Raw genomic sequence first — 24,758 nt, forward strand, 5'->3', positions numbered from 1 at the left:
TAAGATGCGTGAACACGTGCCATCATCTCAGGTCAACATGTTTCCTGAAACCAGCTTGCTCTTAGTTATGCGACAGAATGGTTTTCATAAATCATTTTCTTGCTAAGCTCAACTTGCCCCATGACAAACCGTGTGTTTAATTTTAGACCATTCTTGGGGAGCTATTTTTCTTAATAACTAAAGAAAGCCCGAAAAAGTGAAGCATGAGCTTTTAAAAGGAAATTCGCAAAACATGCACAATCGTCTCCAATACCTAGCCTGAGTATATATTTCACTAATAATGATCATTTTCATTTTAGAGCACATATCTGATGGCACAAAATCTGGAGTACCAAGGAGTCTGTCACAGGTATTTTTTACTTCTTTATTGGGGGCCATGCAACAATTTTAAATTATTCATGTGATATACTAGAAGTTTACTGCAGTGTGAATCACTTGCCACAATTAAAAAAAATAATTATTGGGGAACATATGGACTCTTTACAAAGGTTGAAGTTGGTGCTGATGCCGTCTGTCGCATGACCAGTAATGAGACAAAGCACGGCGCATCGCATAAGGCCTAATAGCAGTGCTACGCTTCCATTTCACACACACACACGCGCGCAAAATGTATGCTTTACTGCAATACACTGCAAGCACTTTACCCCATGACACTGCTGTATTGCGGCAATGTTAACTTTTAAAAAGACCTTTACGGGTTAGCAATTGAAGCTCGACAATGCTCCCAGCAACGAAATTTCTATTTTATTACATTTTTTTCATTTTTATACACTTGCCTAAACTAGTGTTACCAGCCGTCCCGAATTTCGCTGGACTTTCCAAGACTTTGCTCGCGCTGTCCCAGTCGGGACAAATGTCCCCGATTTTTTCCGGACAGTTCAGTAAACGAAAAAAAAAAGAAACGTTTTGCGTTATAAAAGCCATGCCAAATAACAAGCATCCATCTGATCACATAGACAAAGAAATGTTGCTGTGGTTCGCTGCAAGGAACTTTAAACACTTCAGCTGAACTTTAGCGCCAACTTTTACTAGAGCATTCTAGAGCGAGAGGAAGTGTCACGAAGAGCACATAGCAAAATTTAGTGCCACATCAAGAGACCGACGCAATGAAGAGAAATAACGGATTTGTTTGCAAGGCACCGCAACAAAGAAAACTAATATCCTCACCCACACACAACTACCTTCACTGTTGGTTACCCCAATCTAAACACACACTGCTAAGCAAACAAATTGCCATCATCTGCGACTGCTTAATAAAGCCACTCGGACAAGAACGTTCTCTAATTCCGACTTGTGCATTCCGTATCTATCTCGCGCACTTACGCAAGAACAAGCTTCAATGAAAGCGTTGGCACAGTATATACTTCCTCCCAAGTGACACCAGCTGTTTGATCGGTCCTCAAGCAACACACATGCACCTACCATACATCCGCGTAGTACATGCATCAGACCAACATTCACAAATCGCGTTCCAAAGCCTTTATTTTATGCTCGTTGTCATTGCTTGTAGATTTGGTGGCAAACACTTCGGGCTGGTAGGTGTTAATTCTGTGCTTCGGGCGAATGACGTTAACTACTAGATAAGCACGGATAAGAAGCTCCTGAACACGACGACATCACAGGAATTAAGAAAAGCGGCAGCGACTTGCGTATGGATCACTTTCTAACAGAAAGCGACCACGACCCCACGGGCAGAGGCGGTTCTCGCCATTTCAAACAGATTACAGTCCAATCCAACACCAACATCGGAGAAAAAAACATCACGACTAGAATACGATGAACCCGCCACAGACTGTGTGTCACGAGCTAGTGAGGAACTCTGCCTGAACCACAGAATAAAGAACGCCCAAATCGCCTGAAAAAATGTTTTCCAACACACCGATTCTAACGCCATCTATTCATAGACTTTAAGCCGAGTCAAGCCGGTTTTAAGCGGCTATTGGGTGAACCGAACGCTTTTGCTATGGTGGCTAGAAGGGCAGTGTGACGGTCGCCATATGCACGCCGTGGGAGAGAGGCGCACAAAACGCGATGACATTTTTTACGCCGCTAGGGGCGCGGCGGTCGTCGGGAGCGCGCGAGATCTTCGCCGCTACAGCCATTGCTACAGCTGCTACAGCCACGTGTGTTTGGCACTGTGAGCAAACTTCCGCACGTGCAACTGTTTTTGTGTGACTCCTGGACGCGCACCATGTGAATGATTGCGTATAGCGACACACTATTACCATGCCAGCGAAAGCAGGTACGTGTTTTGTACCCGGTTGTAAAAGTGGGTACAAGTCGTGTCCGGCAAGGGTGTCGTCGTTTCGAGCTCCCAAGGATGCATTGAAACGGGAGCAGTGGGCCCGTAATATAAAACGGGGCGATAAGGAACTAACCAACGACTGCGTCGTTTGTGAACGTCACTTCGAGGCAACGTTTATACAGAGGACTTATCGTCATGTTATCAATGGTGAGGTGGTTGAAATTCCACGCGATCGGCCGCTGCTAACAGAGGACGCCGTTCCTACAATCTTCCCGGATGCGCCAAAATACCTCACAAAGAAAACGCCGACTAGAAGGAAGGAGAGAAACCTGTGTGAACAAGGTGAGCCCCCGACTAAAAAAAGAAGGACTACTGTAAAGCAGCAGGCGCCGGAAGAAAGTGAACAAGTAATAGAAGCACTACATGCTGCAGAATCGGAGTTTACTGAAGCTGTACATACTGACACGATAGAAGTGGAGCCGCAGAGTGAAGTCAGTGCGGAATACGTGTGCCGGGACATCGAACTTCCTAACACAAGCTGGAACAAACTATCGTTTTCCACTGAAACAGGGACCGTCACTTTCGGCCTTTGCGAGTTAGAGGGTGCCGAGTTGGATCACCTACTGCTGCCGAAATTGGTGAAGTTCGAACAGGCCGTTGAGCAAGTAGGAACAGTCAGTTGTTCCGTTTTTCTTAGGGGCAAGCTGCACCTAAAACGCAATGTTTCCTCACCAGATGAGGCGCAGTTGGCGCTGAACAGCGCACATTCTCTGGTTTTATGTGCTGGCTGTGGTATGAAACCAAACACAGTAGGAAAATATGAGTATTTTGCCGGCTTGTACTTTTCGCCCAAGTGCAGCCTTACATGCGAAAGTAAGGGCCCTTGCATGCACTGCAAGTACCTACGAAAGCTCTTGCAAAATCAGCAATCACGACAGAAACACGGCGTTTCAGTTAAACGCCTTGTAAGGCACGCAAACACTCGCCGCCGTCTGCTAGCTGCTCAACGAAAGCTGCTGAACGTGCAGAGGGAACTCGACATGATGAAGTCTGCCAATGAGCAAATTGGAGATGAGGCACTGAATGAACGCATTAAAAAGTTGCCTCAGAAACAACAGATGGCAATTATGGCATGCTTCAGTGCAGCTAAAAGAAAATCGACATGTGGCATGCTGTATGAGAAGAATTGGATTCTAGAGTGCGTGCTGCTTCGCATAAGGAGTCCGAAGCTCTATGAGCACCTTCGGAAGCAGAAAATTCTTGTCCTGCCAAGCCGAACTTGTCTACAGCGTTATGTGCGCAATTTCAAAAGTGGCTTCGGATTTAATGACACTGTGTTTAAGGCACTTAGTGCGAAGACTGAAAGCATGGGTGTCTGCAGCGACATGGTGGCATCATTTTCGATGAACTGAAGCTGTCTGAGCAGTTTGGTGTCAACCAAGCAGGTATGTAGTGCCTACGTTTCTCTACACCCTACACGATTTAAATATCAAAATAATTATTTGATGCGAAAATCACACTCCTTATTTTCGGTAACAGCGCATATGCCAAATAAGTCTGTTGTCGTGTTAACTACAAGTTTTTGTCATTTTTTTAGGATTTGTTGAAGGATTTGTTGACCTGGGCAGCTTTACAGCAGACGAGCAAAGATCCACGCCAGCAGACCATGGGATGGTGATGCTTTTTCAACCCTTTCAGGGTGAGTAGTTCTGTGTAGTATCTTTCCTGTGCATTCCGTATGATGTGTGAGGCACCAGTTTAACCAAGTTGGAAACCGTAGTACAAAACGTGTCTTCGCACTAACTAAAACATATGAAGACATTAAAACAAGTGCATCTGTGAAGTGCGTACTTTTGTGTACAACCACGTCAAACAGAGCAACTGTACGGCTTGTCATTTTTGTTTTCAAGTTTGTGAGCAAAAGTGTGCCATATTCTGGAAAATGAGAATTCCTTATTGTTATTTTTCGCAACATAAAGCTCAAATATTAGCTGATTGTCACCTTTTTAATGTATTCTGCCTCAACTTCTCAAAAAATTATTGTTTTTTTTCTAGAAAATTGTGCGAAAATTTCAATTTTTGAATTGTTCACATGCGCCTCTAAGGGGTTCAATGTATCGTATTTATTCACGCTTGTTGGCTCTGCTTTTATTTGTTTGTTCTGCAGGGGACTGGACACAGATACTAGGTGTGTTTTCCTCAAAAGGAAATATGAAGGCAGACATGCTTTCCAAGCTGCTTCTTGAGGCGATTCTTTTGGCAGAAAAAGCCGGTCTCTTCGTGGACTTAGTGTCGTGTGACGGGGCTACTTGGAATCGCAGCATGTGGAAGTCATTTGGAATCGGTGGTATGATACTTTGTTGAACCTGTAATTTGGAGCACTGAAGTCAGCAGTATTGCAGGGCTAACTGTGTTGAAATAACATTTGCTGGTCCTTGTGCTTAGGAATTTCAACAATCTCATACATACGTACTTTTTTTCAGCACACTCGGGTGGCATCACGTGCAAGGTGTCACATCCTGTAGACTCTTTAAGAGAGCTGCACTTCTGTTCCGATTTTCCTCATCTAGTGAAGTGCATCCGCAACACGTTTGTCAGCACTGGGTTCACGACTCCGGATGGGCGTGCATGCATTGAAGATATAGAGGTAGCATGGGCCAAAGACAACAGCTCTTTAACACTTAAAGCGATGCCCCATGTAACAAAAGCACATATCCGACCAAACTCCTTTGAAAAGATGAAAGTAAATTTAGCTTTCACGCTTTTCAGTGAGGAAGTTCTGAAAGGTATGTTCCTGTACAGATAGGATGTACCAGAGTTCTCCAGCTCAGTGTCCGCGACTGAACAACTTGTGAGACGCCTCAGTCGGCTAATATCAATCATGACGTCAAGGTGTCCAAAGCGAGGACTTAGACCGTCATCACAAGATGTTGCTGAGCTTGAGGCTTTTCTTGTCTTCTTAGACGCATGGGAAGAAGCTTCCAAAAAATGTGGAGGTGGCTTCATGAGCAAAGGTACTGCTGAGGGTATGAGAGTTACAATACGCAGTACACTTTCACTTCTGCAGTATTTAATGTCGTCAGTGGCGTTTAAATACTTGCTGACATCAAGATTAACTCAAGACAAGTTGGAAAACTTGTTCGGTATAATAAGACAGTATTCGGGTACAAATGACCACCCAAGCCCGGGGCAGTTTCTTATAACTGTAAATTGTCTCAGTTTCTACAATCTTGCGCGACCACCAAAGTCTGGAAACTCCCCGGCACAGGTTGTGAACGCTCTACTGGACACGACGTCTTCAGCAGGTGCAAGTAACAGTGCCGTTTTCGGATTAAGAGAGATTATTGAGGACATGCTCGAGGCTGGAGATATAGATGGTGCTGGCGATGCCATTCAGTCTGCCTTTAGAAGCGACCACAGCAGCTATGTGGTAGAGAAAAGTGGCAGCCGTTTGGTTTACTACCTGTCTGGTTATGTAGCTAGAAAGTTCAGGACCAAAAATTCTTGTGGCACATGTGCATCAAAGCTAGCCATGAAAAAACAGGATGTAGCAGAAAGTGCAGACAATGAATTCACCAAACATTTTGATTGAGGGGGTTTGTTATATCCTGGGGATGACTTGGCCATCCTTGTGGCAACATTAGAAGAAGCATTTACTTTTTTTTTCTCTACCGAGAAGCTGCAGGCATTCAGTATTCATGATTTCATGTCATTTCTGAGTACCAATAAACTTCATCAAGTTGGCTGTGCCAATCATGGCAAAGAACTAACTGCAAAAATTGTGCAGTTTTTTGTGTTCACGCGCCTGCACTTTTATACAAAGTCGCTGAATAAAGACCGATCTGTCCAGCGGCAAAAACAGAAACACCTCAAGTTGCGAAGGTGCCAGTAAATTTTGTGGGTACTTTCACTTAGAATTCTCAGCTGTGCTGATTGATTTGTTTTAGTGCATTTTTTCGCACTGTGTTGGAACTGATGCATGAGCATGTCAAAAATAAAATGTTTCTGAAGAACCAGCTGGATGCACCGTGCAAACTTTTTACATTTCCAGAAACACTTGCTTAATATACTTAGTGGTAGTAGAATGACCAGAGTGTTGTAGCCTTGTGACACGACAAGCACAAGTTGTAAATGTTAAGGGAATGTAACGCCCCTCTTCAAAACATTCAAGTTGCAGCTGCGCAGTTAGTATAGTTCCCGCGCGAACCGGAGCTTGTTTTTTTTTATTGAGTGCGGGGCGTAACTAGGGAGCAACAAGAATAAAATAATTTGAGGAGCACGTCGTATCCGGGACGAACGTCTAACACAAATTTACATAACACGGGCGACTGCCAACTACCCATTCGCCGTATGTATCGCATATCTCGCGCAGACTGGCAACTCAATAAAATTGCTCATTTGCAGCATATATGGGAAGTTTAGCGTGCAACAAATGCATGCCGCATAACGAACAAATATAAAAAAAACATATATATACATACTTGGCCTTCAGCCACGCTCTACCAACACCGCTGCACGCGCTCCCGACGCGCGCAGCGCCACCTAGACCTGCCGCCATGTTTCATTGCACGTATGTGCACCATCTGGCCCCTGCCCGTCACACTGCCCCTTTCTAGCCACCATACCAGCACTAAAACTCCCTACTTTTTCTCACAGGAAACGAGCCAACACAAGCCTAAGTTCTTGCAAGCAAAATTTAATGCAGCCACCCCCTCAGACACAACAGCGATGACCGGCGATTTGTGCTTAAAAAGTTTTCGTTTGTAATCTGTCTTTTCAAATGTTTGACGAAACAATCTCTTCACATGCTTTAATACTATAGTCATCATCATCAGTAAGCCCGCGAAATTTGAAGCAAGAACTTCAAGGCACACAAAAATGCCATTTTTATTGTTATTATATTATTATTATTATTAATATAGCTTGCAGAGAAATTACAAGGCTCCTCTGAAAATGGAGCAGCACCACAGTCACACGCATTCTCAGCACTGCCCTAGAACACTCGTATGCGAGGCCTTAGAACAAGAAAAAAATTATGAGTTAGAGGAAATGAACAAAACCATAACTACAATAATTCCTAAAACGCAACTGCAGTTAGGTTAAAGCATTAGGTCAAGAAGTAAGCAAACTGTCCCAATTCACAAAGAAAGAAAAAAAACAACAATCTACAAAAGCTACCCACTCAATATCTAAAGTTGAATTAACTGAGCTAAAAGGGCTGATTAACAAAAAAAAAAAAATTGCCGACATGGGGATTTGTAGCACCAAAGAATTAGATGAAGGATTCAAAGAAAGGACAGAGCATGACAGCAGGAAGCTAATTACGAATGCACACTCCAGCAGATAGAGTAACATAATCAGCAGTCTCAACATCTATAGTTACGTGACAGAAAACATTTTCTACAGCTCATGAATAGGCCACCTAACAGAGAAAGAAGCCAAAGTTCAACAAAACAAATAAACTCCATGAGTGAATATAAACAAAGTTAGAAAGAAACATATTATCAGAAGCCTATCCAAGAACGAATCTGCTTGGATACCCTACCCTGAGAGAATTTAATAGAGCCCTACAAAACATGACCAACGAAAAATCATGCAGCGAAACTGTTGACCCAATCAAAGATGAAGATCTCGTGTTGAAAAGCTTGTGACACTTTCTGCACAATGCCTCACATACTGGCGAATTAAATGTACAACCCAACTGTAAAAATGCTAATACCAAAGAAATACAGAAAAAAACATATGAAAGATTTGAAGAATTATACACAGATCAACAGATGTCCCACTATGGATCATAGTCATGCGCTGTCAAACTGAAAAATCTGCCAAACGGAATACATTCATTTACTTAGCTTGCAGAGACTAATAAAAGGCACTCTACTCGGTAGAGATACCAGCAGTCTTAGAGTAGCTAGTGCATAATGCATGCATGAGTACCCTAGCCAACATCTACAGAGAGTCCACAACAGACAGACAGACAATGAATTTTATTAAGGTCTTGAGGGGCGACTAGAAAAGTCCCTTTATGGGGGAGGAGCTGTCGCAGCGCAGAAAAATTTTATTCGTGAAGTATATCTGGCAAGGAGACGAAATCTGAGCAATATTTACAGCATGCTTAGCAGAACTATTTGAGCCACCATGTTCATAAGAAACACGAATAAACATTTACAAAAAATATCTTGGTACTTACGCTTTGCAAATGACGTTTTGCTTTTCAGCAGTGGTGCCGTTGAACTACAGTGAACTGAGGGTCTAAACCGAGAAAGTGTCCAAGTAGGGCTACAGATAGATAAGTAAAAGACAAGGATCTTATGTTAGGAGGCCAAACAAGAGAGGGAGAGTTCGCAACGGCACACTAGAATCCTTACAATATATATGTATTTAAGTCAGATATTCACAGGACACACTACTCAAGAAAATGGAATTCACCAGGCAACATATATGGGCTAAAGCTTTAATGGCAGATATTCCCAAATCATAAAAGGCAATTTACAACTGTTCCTAAAGCAGAAAGAGGTCAACTATTGTATGCTGCGAGTACTAACATAGGGTGCAGAAACTTGAATGATAGTAAAAAAAAAGAAGAAAAAAAAGTCCAGAACAGACTAAGAACTATGCAAAATAGAAACAGAAAATGGTTAGCATAACATAGAGATATTAAAAAAGCAGAGCTCGATAGAGAACAGGGTTAGATGACATTCTAGATGACATTAAGAAAAAAAAAGGTGGACCTGGGCAGGTCAAGCAATGTGAGGGAGAGACAAGTGACCAGTTAGAGAGATTGTGTGGCTACGAAAAGACGGGAAAAATAGCTGAGAAAGGCAAAAGGCTAGATGGGATTTGCACGCATAAAATCGATTAAGCTTGCGCAGGGTTGGGAAAATTGTAGGTAACTGGGGGAAGCCTTTGTATAGAATTGGACATAAAAACAGGCTGATATACAAGAAGAGCATGTGTGTTATCGAGCTGTTGCACATCGCAGGTTGGTTTCACTACCAACAAGTTATTCAACTCACATCGCAGTGCTACTGCTTTTGTATTGTAGTTGTACTACCAACTGCTTTTCGACATGTTTTAGCAACGTTGAAACATATCTGGAACGTTTATCAGAACCATGTACAGCCATGTCCCCGACTCTGTATAGTGCATCTGCAGCCAGGCTTAATCCGTGGTACCTTGCGGAAGTCGTGGGCTCCGACGTGGTGTGCCCAGGAGCACGCGTCACCTAATAGACATGCAGGGCTGCTTTGCACAAGTGTGACTATGTTGAAAGGTGTGCCTGTTCAACCGTAGATGCATGGTTCCTCAGGGCGCTTTCAGCACGTGAATTCTGAGAGATGACAAGTTTCGACTGATAACACATACCTGACTAGGCACTTGTTATTATGCCTGGTCAAGTATGATACGGTTGGCATTGCAAAACTTCTTTAGCACCAACCACTCCAGTTCCAAACTAAAGCACATTGCATGAAGGAGGTAAACAAATAAGCGCGCCTGCCACCACAATTTGGATTTTAAAATTTTACATATTTGCTAACACGACCAAATGAAGGCAGGACTTCTCTGAAAGGCCATGTTCTACAAGAAGTGAGTGCTCTTTTTGGGGAAGTCACACCTTCATTTGGTCATGTTACAAAAGTATGTGAAATCATAACTTGTGGCAGCAGGTGCACTTTCTTTACCTGCTTCGTTCACTTTGCTTCAGTTTGAACCTGGAGTGGCTGGCACTGAAGAAGTTTCGTGATGCCAAGCGTTCAAGCCCAAATCACTGAGGCAAACTGGAACCTGAAGATGAGGCATGGCCGCTGTTTCATACAGAAGAAGCCTGCTCTCACAACCTGGGAAAGCCTCACTTGGCTGGGAAATGTTCACATTGCAGAAAGTGTACGCTATGTACTCAACAAAGGCCCAAAATTTAGCCATGAACCCCTGTTGCTGGCTCACTAATTACTGGCATTGCACCGACGAGTTGCGGCGAAAGTCGAAGTCGCAGCTAGGGACTATTACGTAAGTACAATGTCAAAGCTCTAGCAAGAACAGGGGAAAAACCCTCTTCGTCAGGAGGATACGTTGGTGGGTGTTGTTATTCTTTAAGTGCAACAATTTGTGCCCATTTCAAGTGGATAAAAGTAGTGGCTCCGTAGTAATGGATGTAGATTTGAGTAACTTCAAGGCAAGACAAGCAGTCTACATGAGCTTCGTCAAGTTAAAAGTCATTAAAACAAGAGTTTTGAAAAGCAAGGCAGTGGCTCTGAGTAAGGACTTGGAACTTGCACGACTAGCAGAGTCTATTGCATACTGCAGCTAGCAAAAAGAACACCCTTTCTGTGTTTTTTACAGGCAAGACGTATAAGCCGGGTGTTTCATTCAGGACAATTGTGAGTGATTGAGGTATCTGGCAGAACTTGATTAGTCAGTTTTTAATGAAGCGGCTAGACTCGGTTGTCATGAGAGACCCATTTTAAACTGGGAATTTCTCATGTATCATCCACTTTCTTCAAAGAATCCTTCGATGGGTACTTGTTCTTGGTTGATGTTGAGGACCTATTTTATTCTGTCCTGCATGGTGAATTGTTTTTCCACATAAGAAGTTGCACAGACAACAGTGGTGTGGTTGCCTTCAAGAATGCCGCGGGCATGGCAGTGTAAGCTTCAAGGCCCTTCTCAAGTTTTATGTTAAAGGTAGCTCGTATGTTGCTCCTGTGTTGTGCAATTTCTTATGGTTGACCGTAACTGCTTTTATTACGTTCCACCAACTTTTTAATTAGCGGAAGGTTTTGGAAGTTCTTACTTATAATGATAGTTTTTTCATTATTTTAAAGCAACTAACCACCACATATGCAGTGTTAACAATGTTCTAGCAGGCTTTCACAGACTGAAAAAGGATTGGTGTTCACATAGGTTGAAGGCTTCTGGCTTTTTGCAGTTTTTGGCTTAGCGCATTACCTTGCAGAGTCGTCACAGCTGTTGGCTTTTTTGTCTAGGTGTGCTGAAAAATCGCTCACATACGAGTTGACGCATTCCAAAACTGTGAAAAGGGCCATAAATCAACAATGCCCAGAGTATGCATGTGCACGGTCGTGCTCACACGTTATGCAGAAGACTTTTCTAAACCAATTGGACAGGTTGTCTGTGGTTGGTTTCCTTCACATGCTCCTTAACGCTGTAGCTGAGTTGCTGCACCATACTATCAAGAGAGAACACAAAGGTAATGGGGTAGAGCAAGAGCGCAGAACAGCGAGACCTGAGGTTGTACTGTGTATGCACCAAGCTGCACACGACCTAAAGATGGTCGCAAACAGAGATGGAATGCCGATTCTTTTTTCTGCGCCACAAAAATCATCTCAGCTTTCTCATGTATACTATCTGATGGAAGCAACAAGGGTGGGTACGGTAAGAGGCACACCAATCATACACAAAATGTGTCAATGAGGTCGTTTATGAATTTCCACTATCCTATGGCAAAAGATGAATGTTGGCCGGGCAAGAATATGCATAAATGAGCATGCACAGAAACATGAGCTTTCGTTAAAAGATAAAGATGGGGCACATTTGCTGACGCATTGCGATTCTCGTAAGTGTGAGCTGTACCTGGATAAGGTTTGGATTATTAGCAGAAACAGGAACACAACTACTCGAGAACGCATGGATGCATTCTGTATAAAATCACGAGGTTCATTAGGTATCAGTGATACTTTGCCTTTCTGATAGGTAAAGAACGAGTTCACAGATTGTGATTAGTTAGTATGCTCTCAATGTGAGCCTAGCTTACTCCACACATGTGTGCCTATGATTTTTGATGCAGGATATGATGAATAAACTGTCGAAACTTTGAGCTCCCCTAGACCCCTTTTCTCATTACTTTGTCATTAAAAACAGCCACATCTTTGTGGCTTCTGCAAGAACATGTACTGATTAGAATAGCAAAGAGTACTTCTAGCCTGGTCTTTGTGCCTTAAAAATACGTAGAGGCAACTTTGACATAGAAGAACAACACTATGTCTGGGTGATGCAGACCAGGGAGACGTGTGGCTACGACAAGTTACCGATATGCAATGACAAGGGGAATAAATGCAGTGATTGTGCGAGCATTCTAAGCTAGAAAAAGGCTAGGAGTGACCAGTGCCTTCTGTCACATAAGCCATGAAATAACAAAAGCAACCACCATAACTTCTGCCACCATCTGGAACGTAAGAGCACTGCCAAAGGCTGCATTCATTGTTCTTCTGCACAGGCTTGCGGCATACCGCTCCATAAAGGTAAAGCGACAGCACATGAATGCTTCAATGTGGTAGTGTCAGAGCACATACTATAATCTGTTGCAACAAAATTATAAAAAAAATCAATGCTTTTTTAAATGGCTGTTTTAAAAAACTTTGAATTGGTCTGAAGACGTTACATTCTACAAATATTTGCTGGTGAATGGAAATTCTTAGTTAGATTAGAAACTTCGTAAGATGGTTTTGCTAGATAGTTTTATTAGTATTTATTAGTAAAAATTACACATTGGGGAGCCATGAAAATTTTGTAAATGGGGGATGGGTGCTGGAGACGACGTCCCATTATCACAGACCAAGCTACCCAGTATGATGCACCTTTTCTGCATAATTTTGATAGAATAGCTTTGTATATGTAGTAAACTGTTTTTCTTGCATACTCGTCTACTGACGCAACCAGCAGCCAAGAAGCTAGAGACCACAAGAGCGCACAGAAAGGGTTTGAGCATTCGCACGTGCGATCATACCGGTGTCACACGGGCACTTATGATTGCAATCAGCTAGGGCGTCTGCGCCAAACTCGATCCAGCGCAGCAGCGAGAGACCTGTGGATCTTGATCAAAAGTATTCGAGTGACACCAGTATTAGTCACCGCTAACTGCCGAAACTAATCGGATCAAATACTGTGCAGCCGTCATCTAACTGCGATATAAAGGGGTACGACATAGCAAACAAGAACCCGTGTGACAGTGGTGTTGTCAGTACAGTGTGTCAGACCCTAAATCTCATTCGGAAGTATGTCTGCACAAACATGATCACGCTTACGCCGCTGTGATTCAACGCTACGGCTTGCATGACCCAGCCAACACTATGGTATCATCAAATGTGCGGGGAACTAAATTTGTCAAACAAACCACCACACAGCACGCACAAGACAGCAAGCACTTGAGCATATCACATCGACGCGGGATGTTGGTCATTCAATGCTACCGCTTGCACGAAACACCCACGGCGCTCGATCTTCCCCCTCTGAAGGATCGGTCGGCCGAGAATCATTGCCACATCACCAGATTCGCAAGGAATAATACCGCAATCCATACACACCGCCGCACAACACCAAAATCAACATCGACCAAACTAGAGGAAGCGCTGACAGTCGACGTCGGCGCACCGCTAGGGACTGAAGCGCCTAGGGATGTTCGCGCGATTTGGGTGCCCAGGCAGCGCGCGGTCACCAGAAAAGCACCTAGGGCGAGGCCACTCGTATTAGTTCGCGCCATGACTCGCCGTGGCGCTGCAGTGACTGTCTGCAGCCATATACATCCATCCATCCATCCATCCATCCATCCATCCATCCATCCATCCAATGGTGCTGGAATGTAATGTCGCAGCCCGGCAGTGGTTTGTGCTACGCCTTTCCACACTGCCTTGCGCCCGCCTTTGGCGCGTGCGCAAAAAGCATGGGGGCAAAAGCTCTCATTTCGAAACTTTGCTGCCTAGCACTGTGCCCGAGTTGTTCAGTGGTGGTCAGTTGTGCGGTTGACTGTGCGGACCATTCTAACCGTTGACAGCCGGCGGATTCTGCTACCGTATCGTGTTGGAGTTTGCAAGTGATCTTCCAGCTGTGCCTGTCAATTCTGTTGCACTTTTTGCATTGTAGTTTGTTCGCATTTGTTTGTCTGTGTAAGTGTGCTTGAAGTGTTCATGTGCGGCTGCGTAAAAGCCAACCCTAACATGACCCATGCACTTGTTGCTGGAAACTCAATGTTGAAGGACTTCGCAGGGTCTTTCGAATGGAGCTCCAGGACACATGTCGAGGTTCGCTCATTCAGCGGTGTGCGGATCGAGAAATTGTTCTCCTTAATTGTTCATTCGCTGGCAGATGTGCACAAGGTCCTTCTTCACGTTGGCACTAACAATGTCGGCGAAGAACCCCTCGCGCTGATTGCCAGGTTCCGATCACTGATCTCCAAAATTCTCGATGTCAATCCGTGTGGTAGTGTCTGCAATTCTGCCGAGACAAGCGAGTTTGCGCAAGTGCCAGTGGGCGCTGTCTGTCGGAGAATTGGAGGCGTTCAACGTGGATGCCAGGGAGACGAATCCCATTTTGCAGGCGCTGAGCTACAAAAACGGCTACGGTTTCGTAGCCGTTCTTGTTCACACGCGAGTTGATGGGAATGCTGAAGCCTGACGGCGTGCACCCGACGAAACGTGGTAGCCAGCTAAGCAATTAGTGTGGATGTTACATAGGCGCTAGCTGCCTAGTCGGTAGCAGCTGCGGACGATCAAAGTTACGAGTTAGCGATGAGTCAACGACACATATTGCAATTGTTGCATTTAGAAGGGACGAATTCAATCCTCCAAGAAAACGTAGGCGTGCTTGCAGCGCTACAGTGCACGTGCTTCATCGCAAGTGCCCGCGGAAGATAAAATTAGGCGAAATTAGACGTTTGTAGCTGTGATAGCCGTCCTTCGTATAATTTCCGTGCAGTGTGGTACCGCGCGGCGAAGGCCACGTAGACGTGGACGTTGGAAAATTTTGTTGGCGGCGTTCCGCCATGGCCTTTTTCGTTTTTTCCCCCGAGTTAAATCATTATGTCGGCACTGCAGGTCCACGGACGACCTTTGAACATAAGTTGCACGCTTAGATTATCAGAATCGAGCGGCTGCCTGTTGGTCATGTTTAGCACATGTAAAGCCTTCCGGAATGATTTGATTAGCGTGAAATGACGCGTACAGTGGGACTATTTGCAACTTTGGCAACCAAAAATATAAGCGGGTTTTACTCTGTGTTCATGACCACGGTATATATGAGAGGCGTGAACAGGTAAACTTACTGGTGCAGCCATTGTTTCTGGTGCACAGCCCTTATGCAACAGCAGCTCTCTTACTCAGAAGTGCAGAATAAGCAAGCTGACAAGAACTACTAAGGAGGCCAGTGAGTTTACCTCTATTATGTGCATTATCTCTGCCATGAGTTGATAAGCGTCTGGTGTAAATGTGAATCCTCTATTTTGTGTGACAGGAAAGATTAATACTACATTTACTGTTATTGGTATAAACACAGATCATATTTTGTCAAACCCATCTTAGCCCATTTTATACTCTTCATTGGAATACTGAAAATTAGATGTCTGATATGTCTTACTTGTTTCCAAAACGGGGCAGTAATTTCTGATATATAAAGTGAAAATTCTACATGTCATCAATGTAATTGGGTCATTATACACCGAACGTCCCAGCCATTTTGGCGACCATCTCAAATGTATTCGAAAAAAAAAATCTTGCTGATTCATTGCATTGAAAGCAGTGAACTGGTAGAATTTTCCTGAGAAAAAAATTTTTGGTCACGTGGCTGCCTTCTGAGTTTCCTGAAAATGTCGCTAGGGTGTTGTTAGTGAAATTTTTTTTAAAGTACAGGCCTCTTCTTTCTATACCAAATTAGGTCTACACGTTAAACAAAGGTGCTTCTGCATGGTGTTAGAAGCTCAGTAATATTAGTGCAATTTCATTAACGCATTCGCCTCCAAGAATTTAGCCAAAATGTCTTATGCTTACTGTTTATTTATTGCAATACTGGAGTTTCTCACGTGCGGATAAAGTTAAAGAAGAAAAAAAACCATAAATTTCACAAAATTGTCATTTTTGTCGATATTCAGATGCAATTTGCACCTTGCGGTGGTTGAATTGAAAGTCACCGTTATATTTAAATTAAAAGCAAATAAGCACTTTTCAAATGCCAAAGCTGATTATTAAAGTTTTTGTTTTAAGGAAGGAAATATTTTGGAACTTTCCTATTGACGACAATATAGAATTTCAAAGCGGCAGCTGTCGTATGACCAGATGGGAAGATGGGCTCCAATGGAAAGTTTTAAAAATTGCTTTCTGCCTTAAAAAAAGAAAAATGTAATGATGAAATTCGCATATAAAATAACTGCTTATTTGCTTTTGATTTAGGTATAAAGGTGACCTAATTATAGCACCAGAAGGTTAAAATTCAATTTCAATATGGACAAAAAAGACGACTTGGAAAATTTGTGTTTTTTTCTTGTAAAGTTTAGCTGCTTGAGAGGTTTGAAAATATTTTTTTCCTAAAAATATACCTTTTGTTGAGAAAATATTCACTACTCAGGTATTCATACAAACTGAAGTATTGCAATAAAAGAACTGCAAACATAAGACATTTCGGCTATATTCTTGTAGGTGTACGCGCCAGTAACATTGCACTAATATTACTGAGCTTCAAACACCTTACACAGGCACCTTTGTTTAACATGTAGACCAATGTTGGTATAGAAAGAAGGAGCGGTACTTTTAAAATAAACTTTTCCACAAACAACACCCAAATGGCATTCCAGAAAACTAAGAAAGCAGCCACGTGACCAAATTTTTTTTTCTCTCAGAAAAACTTTAGCAGTTCACTGTTTTCAATGCAGTGAATGAGCACATTTTTTTTTCGAATACATTAAAGATGGTCGCCAAAATGGCTGGGACATTTGGCATAAAGTGACCCAATTGCGATTCTTTGATTTTTTCTGCATGCATATTGTTTCGGCACTAGATATAACATCTAAAAGAGGTAAAAGGTGTATTTATTCCAAGAGAAAGTCAAACTAGCCCAACAACAGGGAAGGGACTGCTATTTATTTGGAAAAGCATGTAAGAATGGGTTACAAGAAATTCCTGTTGTGGGAAGCTGTGTGACACATCACAAGAAACTAATACTGGGGAGTCCACATAGCACCAAAATTAGATGATGAGAATCAGAGAGATGAATCAACTTTCATTGAGCCCAACTATGTTGGTGGTGCACACGGGCACTAGACAAGGTGGTTGACTGGTTACAGGACCCATATGTTCTCAGCAGATCCTGGCCCTTGTTCGTCAGTACAAGCCGAGCTGGTAGGAGGGGGCTGGATATCAAGGTCTCCCACGCCAAATAGGTAGGATATTGAGGGTGTTGGGGGAAAGGGAAGGAAGGGGGGTCTCGATTTATGAGTACTCTGCCAAGATATGTGGCAGGAAGCCTTTTTCTCTTTTGCAAAACGAACAGAGCGTGGCATGTTTCGAAGGGCACATGCGGTTTATTTCATTAATTTAACCTTAGGGCCCATAAAGGCTTTACAGAAGGAGTATGGTTATACAAAAAGAAAAAAAGGCAACAAACGCAACATAGCAATACAACATAATAATGAAAATACACGCTCAAACAAATTAAGTTACAAAAGGCTGAAGACGTAATCCGTTAGTGCAGCCTTGAATGATGACGCATCCTCCATGTAGGCGATAGAGGACGGAAGGCGGTTCCACTCAGTGCTCGTTTTTGCTAAAGAGTCTGAAAAAAATTAGTGCAAGAAAAAGGAATGAAAACCTTGAATGAAAAAGAATGAAGATGCAATATACGTATGAAGATGCCGAGATGAGTTCCCGTTTAAGTGAACATTTATGGTAGCTGATCTTTTGAAAACGAAATACATGTGAAATTTTTCTTCGAAGTTTCAAATTTGTTATTCCAAGGTCTGATTTCGTCAGTGAAATGCTAGCTGAGTGGAAATGATGTGAGTGTGTGAAACATGCTGAATGTTTCTGAATGGATTCAATTATAGTTGTTAATAATTTTTTTGACCAGATCCCACAGATGAGCAGCATATTCCAGCTGGATTTAATTAATGTTTTGTAGAGTAGTAATTTTAAATGACATGAAGATTCAGAACAACTTCTGCAAATGTACCAGAGAGACGTAGGCGTACGAGCCGAGGGAGGGGGCAAGGGGGGCATGTGCGTGTAACATCAGTGCAGTGCTCATGTTGGTTACCAGTCACGAGACCATAACAGGGACCTGCTGCCAGCCATCATGTCCTGGTCCTGACCTGCCTTTGGGAGGCTGACTTAGCCGTCTAGGTTGGCGAGCGGGTTCCTGCTTCTGGTCACCAGCCACGATGGTGCAGTGACCAGCCACCATGGTGCATGCATGGGTAGATCTGTCTGATATAAAGTGTTAATGCAGGTTGTTAATATGTCGTGAACTTGCTATAAACAGCTCTACAACTAGACAAAGAAAGAAGAAACAGAAGCTGCAAGGGACATCCTGTCTCTTGCAGGTCTATCTATAAGATGTTCTGATCTCTCTGCTCACATTTGGAGGTTGTTTTCTCACTATGACTGAAGCACTTCTGTCATGACTTATGGGTGAACAGGGCTTCACCTCTGCTTCAGCCAACAAATACACCTGCAAAGAGTGAGTCTGCCACTGTGGATGACACCAGCATTGAAACTAATTGCGATGGTTTTTGTTTCAAATGTTCAGCAGAACTTCAATTAATTACAAAGCGTTGCTTGTCTTAGTAGTTTGTTAATGGGTGCAGTTTCAGTGTGGTTATTTTGCTTTTATTTAAAATTACTTTCGTTTTAAATGTTTAACATATGTGTGTCAAACAAGAACAAGAACCAAGTATGGAAAACAAAGTATTGCTTACCAGGTACCTCAGGTTTTAAATACCCTTGCAGATCAATTGAACTTTAGGGCTAGTAGTGCGACTTTCAAGAAACAAATAAAGAACTTATTCATAACCACCGGTCTACACTACCGAAACTACGTAATGGAGTCTCATGCCTCTGCAAATGCTTAAATTGTTCATCAACTTCTATGTCAATTATACGAGTGTATACAGCGGAATTCATTGTATCCGCATGCATTTTGTGTCTGTTTTCGATGTTGTTTCATTGATATTGTTTTGTTGTGAACTATAACGAGAGTGACCTCTAATTCTTAAAATGTGGTATGTAAACTTCTTATGCTATTTATGTTTGAATTTTGTGTTTACAATTTCAGGTTGCTTGAAACCAATGTATTGAATATATATATTGTTTAAGCTTTGCACTGTCACGAACTGCGGAGGGACAAGGGCCTTTGTCAGGCTGTTCGCCTTTAGCCCTTTGCCCCTGCAGTGAGCTCTGTATCCGGCTTACTGTAAATAAAAATCCTACTACTACTACTACTACTACTAAAAACTGGCTCATCCTTTTGTGAAACGAGATTCTGCCTCAGTAAAACGACCCTGCATCGCGGGCATGATAGCTGAATGGCTGCAGCTGCTTCAATGCTGCCCAAGGATGTAGTGTTCATGTTTGAGAGCAGCAGCCATAGGCCGGTAGAAAAAGTGGAACTTATTTAAACTCACTCAAGAAATACGTTTCACCATGGAAACTCACCCAGAATTTAATTCACTGAAATTTAGCTCAACAGAACTGTTTGGGACTCGCTAAACTGTTTGTCAACCACTCTCACTCAGGCTCAAACTTACCAACACATTACTCAGTTCGGCACGCTCAGACTCGCGATTTGACCTGTGTCTGAGTGAGCAAACAGCTGTCACTGGTCGCAATCTAATAAGAATATTTTTATGAAATATGCAGCTCACATCAGAAATTTTTGCCCTGAATGTCCCGTGAGCGAGTTTGTGAAGGGTCTTGGAGACCCCCTTATCTTCTAACTTGCGCCTCTGTTCAATACCCGCATGAACGGTTGTGTGTTGACGTATGCTTGAACAGACTTGATTACCAATGTAAGCAAATATAACGTCGATAGTAATGCTGATAGGCGGGTATATAGAAACATAGGTTAGAAATAAAAGGTGGTGCTCACTAAGGCTCACCGAAGAAATACACGTTGCGCTTAGGGCTCACCACCTCAGACTCGCAAATATTTTACTCACTCGGACTCAAGCTCATTATAATTTTCCTTAGTCAGACTCGCTCTAACTCAAACACATGTAATATTACTCAGCTGTACTCACTCAAACTCACGACTCGATTATAGTACAAGTGAGCCTGGCCCCAGTGACGTCCAACGTGCCATGCTCGAATCAGCCAGTCACTGATACAATAGTGGTGATGAGTATTTTTTGAGCTTGTAGCGCAATTTGTCGAGTGAAAGGAAAGCAATTTTAAGCTGAATTTGAACATTTACTGAGAATTTCCGGTCTCGTCCTGTGCAACAATATTTGGCTCACGTGTTCTCGGGTGTCTCTACTACTAATTGGCTGCGTTTTCCGACCATATTCAATAAGTGTTGCAGGGTCCCTGAAACTTTGAGGAGGTTTTGCAGCAGTACGAATTCCCTTGGGTTGGTGCTTTCACGGCGTAGCATTTCTTGCTGCAGTGAAACTACCTTTACAGGAGGTTTTGTGCAGATCAACGTTAATCATTTGTTCATTGCAAATACTTCAAAATTTTCAATAATTTAAAATCGAGTCGGAGAGAATTTGAATACAGTGCTGTTCCTTCAAATATTCGAAGCATTCGAATATTTGCACAAGCCTGCTTTTTTACATTAATATATTTGTCCTTTTTGCTCTCTCTGTGCAATTGGTTTCTCCTCTTCTTTTACTCTTTCTCCTCTTTCTAGTGGTTCTCCCATCTTCTTTTTCACTCTCTCCTTTGCATCCTCCCTTGCCTTTTTCACCCCCTATACTATTTAAGGCTATGCTTTCTTCTGTCACCGTGCGTAAAAAGCTGAAGAGTTATCATGCTCACTTTTCAATTGTACGTTCGCTGGTTTGAATATTGTCTCGGTTAAGCAAAAAAAAAAAAAAAACCAAGAAGTATTCTTTTCTTTCCTTCTGCTGCTAAAAAGTGGTTCATTGCAGATAGGGCCCATCTTCTAAAGCTGCACAGGCTCGGAGGTGCCAGTTAGCTTGCCAGTATCCATTCAAATGTTATGACTGGCAGTGCAAGGACCCAGTCTGCAATAGATGCTCATTGGCGTACCTGCCAAATGTGGTATGCGTCTAGCAGAAACGCATGAAGTGTCTGGGTGTGCTGCAGGGAACACGTATCAGCGTTACTGGGACAGACAGTTCACGTTTGATGAGAAGCGCATGCACGAACCAAGGATATAAAAAGTGCGTCGCGTGTGCGGTCAGGGCTCTCTCTGTGGCCTTCGTTACGGTCAGTCCTGTCTCCTGTAAAAGCGCGTCTCGACGCCTTGTGTTTTTTACACCTGTATATATGTAAATAAATCGTGTGTTTCTGTCATCAAGAAGTCCTCAAAGGTGTATCCTTTCCCGACACCTAGGCGAAAGCCTGTGCCCCTAACCTCGGTCACATCAAGGTGTGCTTCCCAAAAGTATCTGCTGTATGTGTTGTGTGCTCACAATCGACAACAATGAAGGCATGGCTAAACTTGTTGCTGGCTATCACCAGCCTTCTTGCAATATGTGCCTGTTTCAAATATATGAGGGCTAGGTTTTCTTTTTTTTTCAAGTCCCAATTCATTCGAGACGAGGCTACAGCGAATTCAAGACGCTCATGTTTGGAACGTTTAAGTAGACTTTCCAGCTGCCCCTCTGCATAGTTGCCACTGCAATTGAGGCATCTGTTTTGGCATTGTAAAAGCTTTTTTTATGCCCCCCCCCCTCCCCACATTAAAGACAGCCAAGTCAATTCTCTATGCCACTATCTGTAGACTGTTGTTTACACTACCTGCTTCAATATTTTATACTGTTTTTACACTTCGCTGTCACCAGGGTTGCCACCTTTTCTCAAACAAAAAACAGGCCCTTCAACGAGGGAAATAGGGAGGGCCGAGGATACCAGAAGAATAATGTCCAACAATAGACACCATGTCAGGTCTTCGGCATACAGTGCCATTTCAAATAATCATGCTTTCCTTGAGTCAAATAAACCTGATATAAAATCAAAACTGGCCCGCTGAGCTAACCTACTAGTCAAATAGCTGGCATAATAATATTCATGGTTACAATATTGTTTCGTTTCTTTCACTTAAAAAATGAAAATTGGGGGACCCTTAAGCTTCGCTTTTAAGAATTGAACACGATAACGATACCCTGGCCCTATATCGTGCTTCAAGCACTTAGTGCATGAAATCTTTTAGAACTTGGTATGCAATCACCATGTGGTCTGAAGGAAATGTGTGCAGCAAAATGTGTGCGTTTTGTTATGGCTGGCCACCTTTCAACTATGAAGTCCTTAAGATAATCACATGTTCTGATGCCTGATTACAATGTACGCTTGTATCAAGCAATATTACTGTGATATTACATACTGAATTGTGAAGGCTGTATACAGGACACATGTGTTTGCAAAGCCTAACGTTATTTTTAATGCATTTTTAAGCAGAGGAAGTTATTTTCCCTGAATTTCCAAGCAGATGTGTAGCTGTGCGATAGAACGCCTGCTTGGCATGCAAACGGCTTGGGCTCGATCCTCCCGCAAACTGAAAATTTTTTATTATTTATAATATTTGCATCTTTCTCGATTTTCCTGTTGATCACAAGGTTCATCACTCACAATCAACGACGACGCCCACGAGATTTTTAAAAATATCGCGTTAAAACTGGCATAGTAGGATAACACTGATGACTGATTGAATCAGCTTTTACAGCTTATGCCAAATCACATTGGTGTGATGTTGAAATTCCTAGGTTCATTGTTAGACTACCATATGTCACGGCTTTCACTTTCATGTCTGTTTAGGGGTACAGCAATCAACTGGCCAGAAAGTGTAAATAGATCTTTCTTTATTTGGAAACATGCAGAAGTATGATAAAATCAAGCTCCCTTTCCCTTGAGCAATTCGAGTCGTATATGTATTTTGAAATGGTGTTTGAACATTACAGCAGCTGTGCCGTTGCACCGCTTCGTGTCAAAAGCTTAGTATCGAGTTCTGGAGAATTTCTGCACGTTGCCTGCTGCAGCTCAGACAATCGTTAATCTGGCTTAAAATTATATAGTATATATATTGCATTCTCACCTTCAATTTTGCTCATTATGCAGTTTGACTTACCCTTCGTGGGTTCATCGATATTTTTTACATATTAACAGAAATTTGCAGAACTGCATGGCTAAATATAGTGTGACACAATCTTCACTAAAATACGACCATCAATTTATGAGAAAAAAGTGGGACGCATGTGGCTCATCGACCAATGAAGCATCTTTGAATAAGTGGGGCAACACCTGTAACATTGTCTCTTAAGGGCACTAAGCTGTAATTTTGCTGCCAAATTTCTTGCCCAAAAAGGCCCAATGAAAGCAGTACAGAGGAACACTTCTAAAGTTGTGGGAAAAAATTGCAGTGAACCTTGATTTCAGATGTTCTACACAATTCTGTGCCTCTGCCTGTGGCATTGAGTCTAGCGGCTCTGTCCCAAGGTTTTCACATACACAAACCCTTTCAGCTTGTGTCTGTCTTGCGGGTAGGTGTAAATAATATTGAAACTAAACGAAGACAAGGAGAAAACAGCAGGCACAAAAAAGTGCACGCATTCATAAGAAAACGAAGAAAAAGGAGAATATTGCTTTTCATTCACATTCAACGAAGCTGTGTTTATGCATGTCTTGTTTCTGCAACAGATAAGGGCAAACATCTCAGTTAAGCCTACATTTTCGCACATAATTAAATATGTGGTTTAAAGATTTTAAATAATTAAAAAATGAATCATGGTAAGCCACTTCAACGTGGTGTCAATGCACTGAATGCAAGTGCGTTTACAAATGCTGCCAGGTGTGACATATTTGCTTTTCTCATATATCTTGCATGATTTGATGATCTTGAATATTTGTGTCCTCTTTGGCTTCCTGGCTGTACCAAGCAGCAATTTCGCCATATTTTTCCTTTGGCCCGAAATTTCAGCAACAGTGTCTTAGCCACAGCTTTTGATCTCATTGCCTCTCCTCATAATGGTAAAAAATATGAAAGAATGTGCTGTTTTGTGAAATTCATCAAACACGAAAAACAGTTATGCGTGTATGCTATGTTGCTAGGCTATGCAAAAAAGTGCTTCATTTTTCATTCGAGTGCACTTCCACAATGATTTTAGGCTGATATAAATTTGCAATTTAGAAAGAAAATCTATAGTTGCACGTAAAAATTATCTCAAAATTCTGAACAGAAGAACACCATAAATTTGGAACATTAGCTACTTGGTACGCAATATGACACCGGCTGAAAAAATATTAACAGAACAAAATGATTATAAGCTCAACTTACACTGATGCCATGCATTGTAAACGTGCAAAATATAGTTTCTCAGTTTCTCTAATGTTTCTGGTACACCACAGCTGGAAGGCATGTGCTGATGGCATCGTAAAGTGGCAGAGGAAGTTTTACTGAGGAAAAAGAGGAATGCATTCATCCTATTAACCCTCAAAAGGTTAAGAAATCGATGCTCAGCAGTGGAGCTTCTTCCACAGCAACAAAAAACCTGCATTGAACCACAGTGCATGCACACACCATCTCTTCAGCATTTCGCTCATGCGCTCTGTCATGGCAG

The 24,758-nt window shown here is 42.5% G+C and overlaps 1 long non-coding RNA gene and 1 pseudogene across 1 annotated transcript in view; one reads left to right on the forward strand and one right to left on the reverse strand.

Annotated features, from left to right (window-relative positions):
• LOC119167756 (uncharacterized) overlaps positions 1–13,678 on the reverse strand; it is a 32,248-nt gene extending 18,570 nt beyond the window's left edge. The window contains exon 1 of the long non-coding RNA XR_012884074.1: positions 8,436–13,678. This is a non-coding gene — a long non-coding RNA (uncharacterized LOC119167756). The remainder of the gene's footprint in view (positions 1–8,435) is intronic.
• On the forward strand, positions 1,991–6,261 carry LOC142765180 (uncharacterized; annotated as a pseudogene).
• Positions 13,679–24,758: the final 11,080 nt, after the last annotated feature.

The sequence above is a fragment of the Rhipicephalus microplus genome, chromosome 6, assembly GCF_043290135.1.
Source record: "Rhipicephalus microplus isolate Deutch F79 chromosome 6, USDA_Rmic, whole genome shotgun sequence".
In the NCBI taxonomy this organism is placed as follows: Eukaryota; Metazoa; Arthropoda; class Arachnida; order Ixodida; family Ixodidae; genus Rhipicephalus; species Rhipicephalus microplus.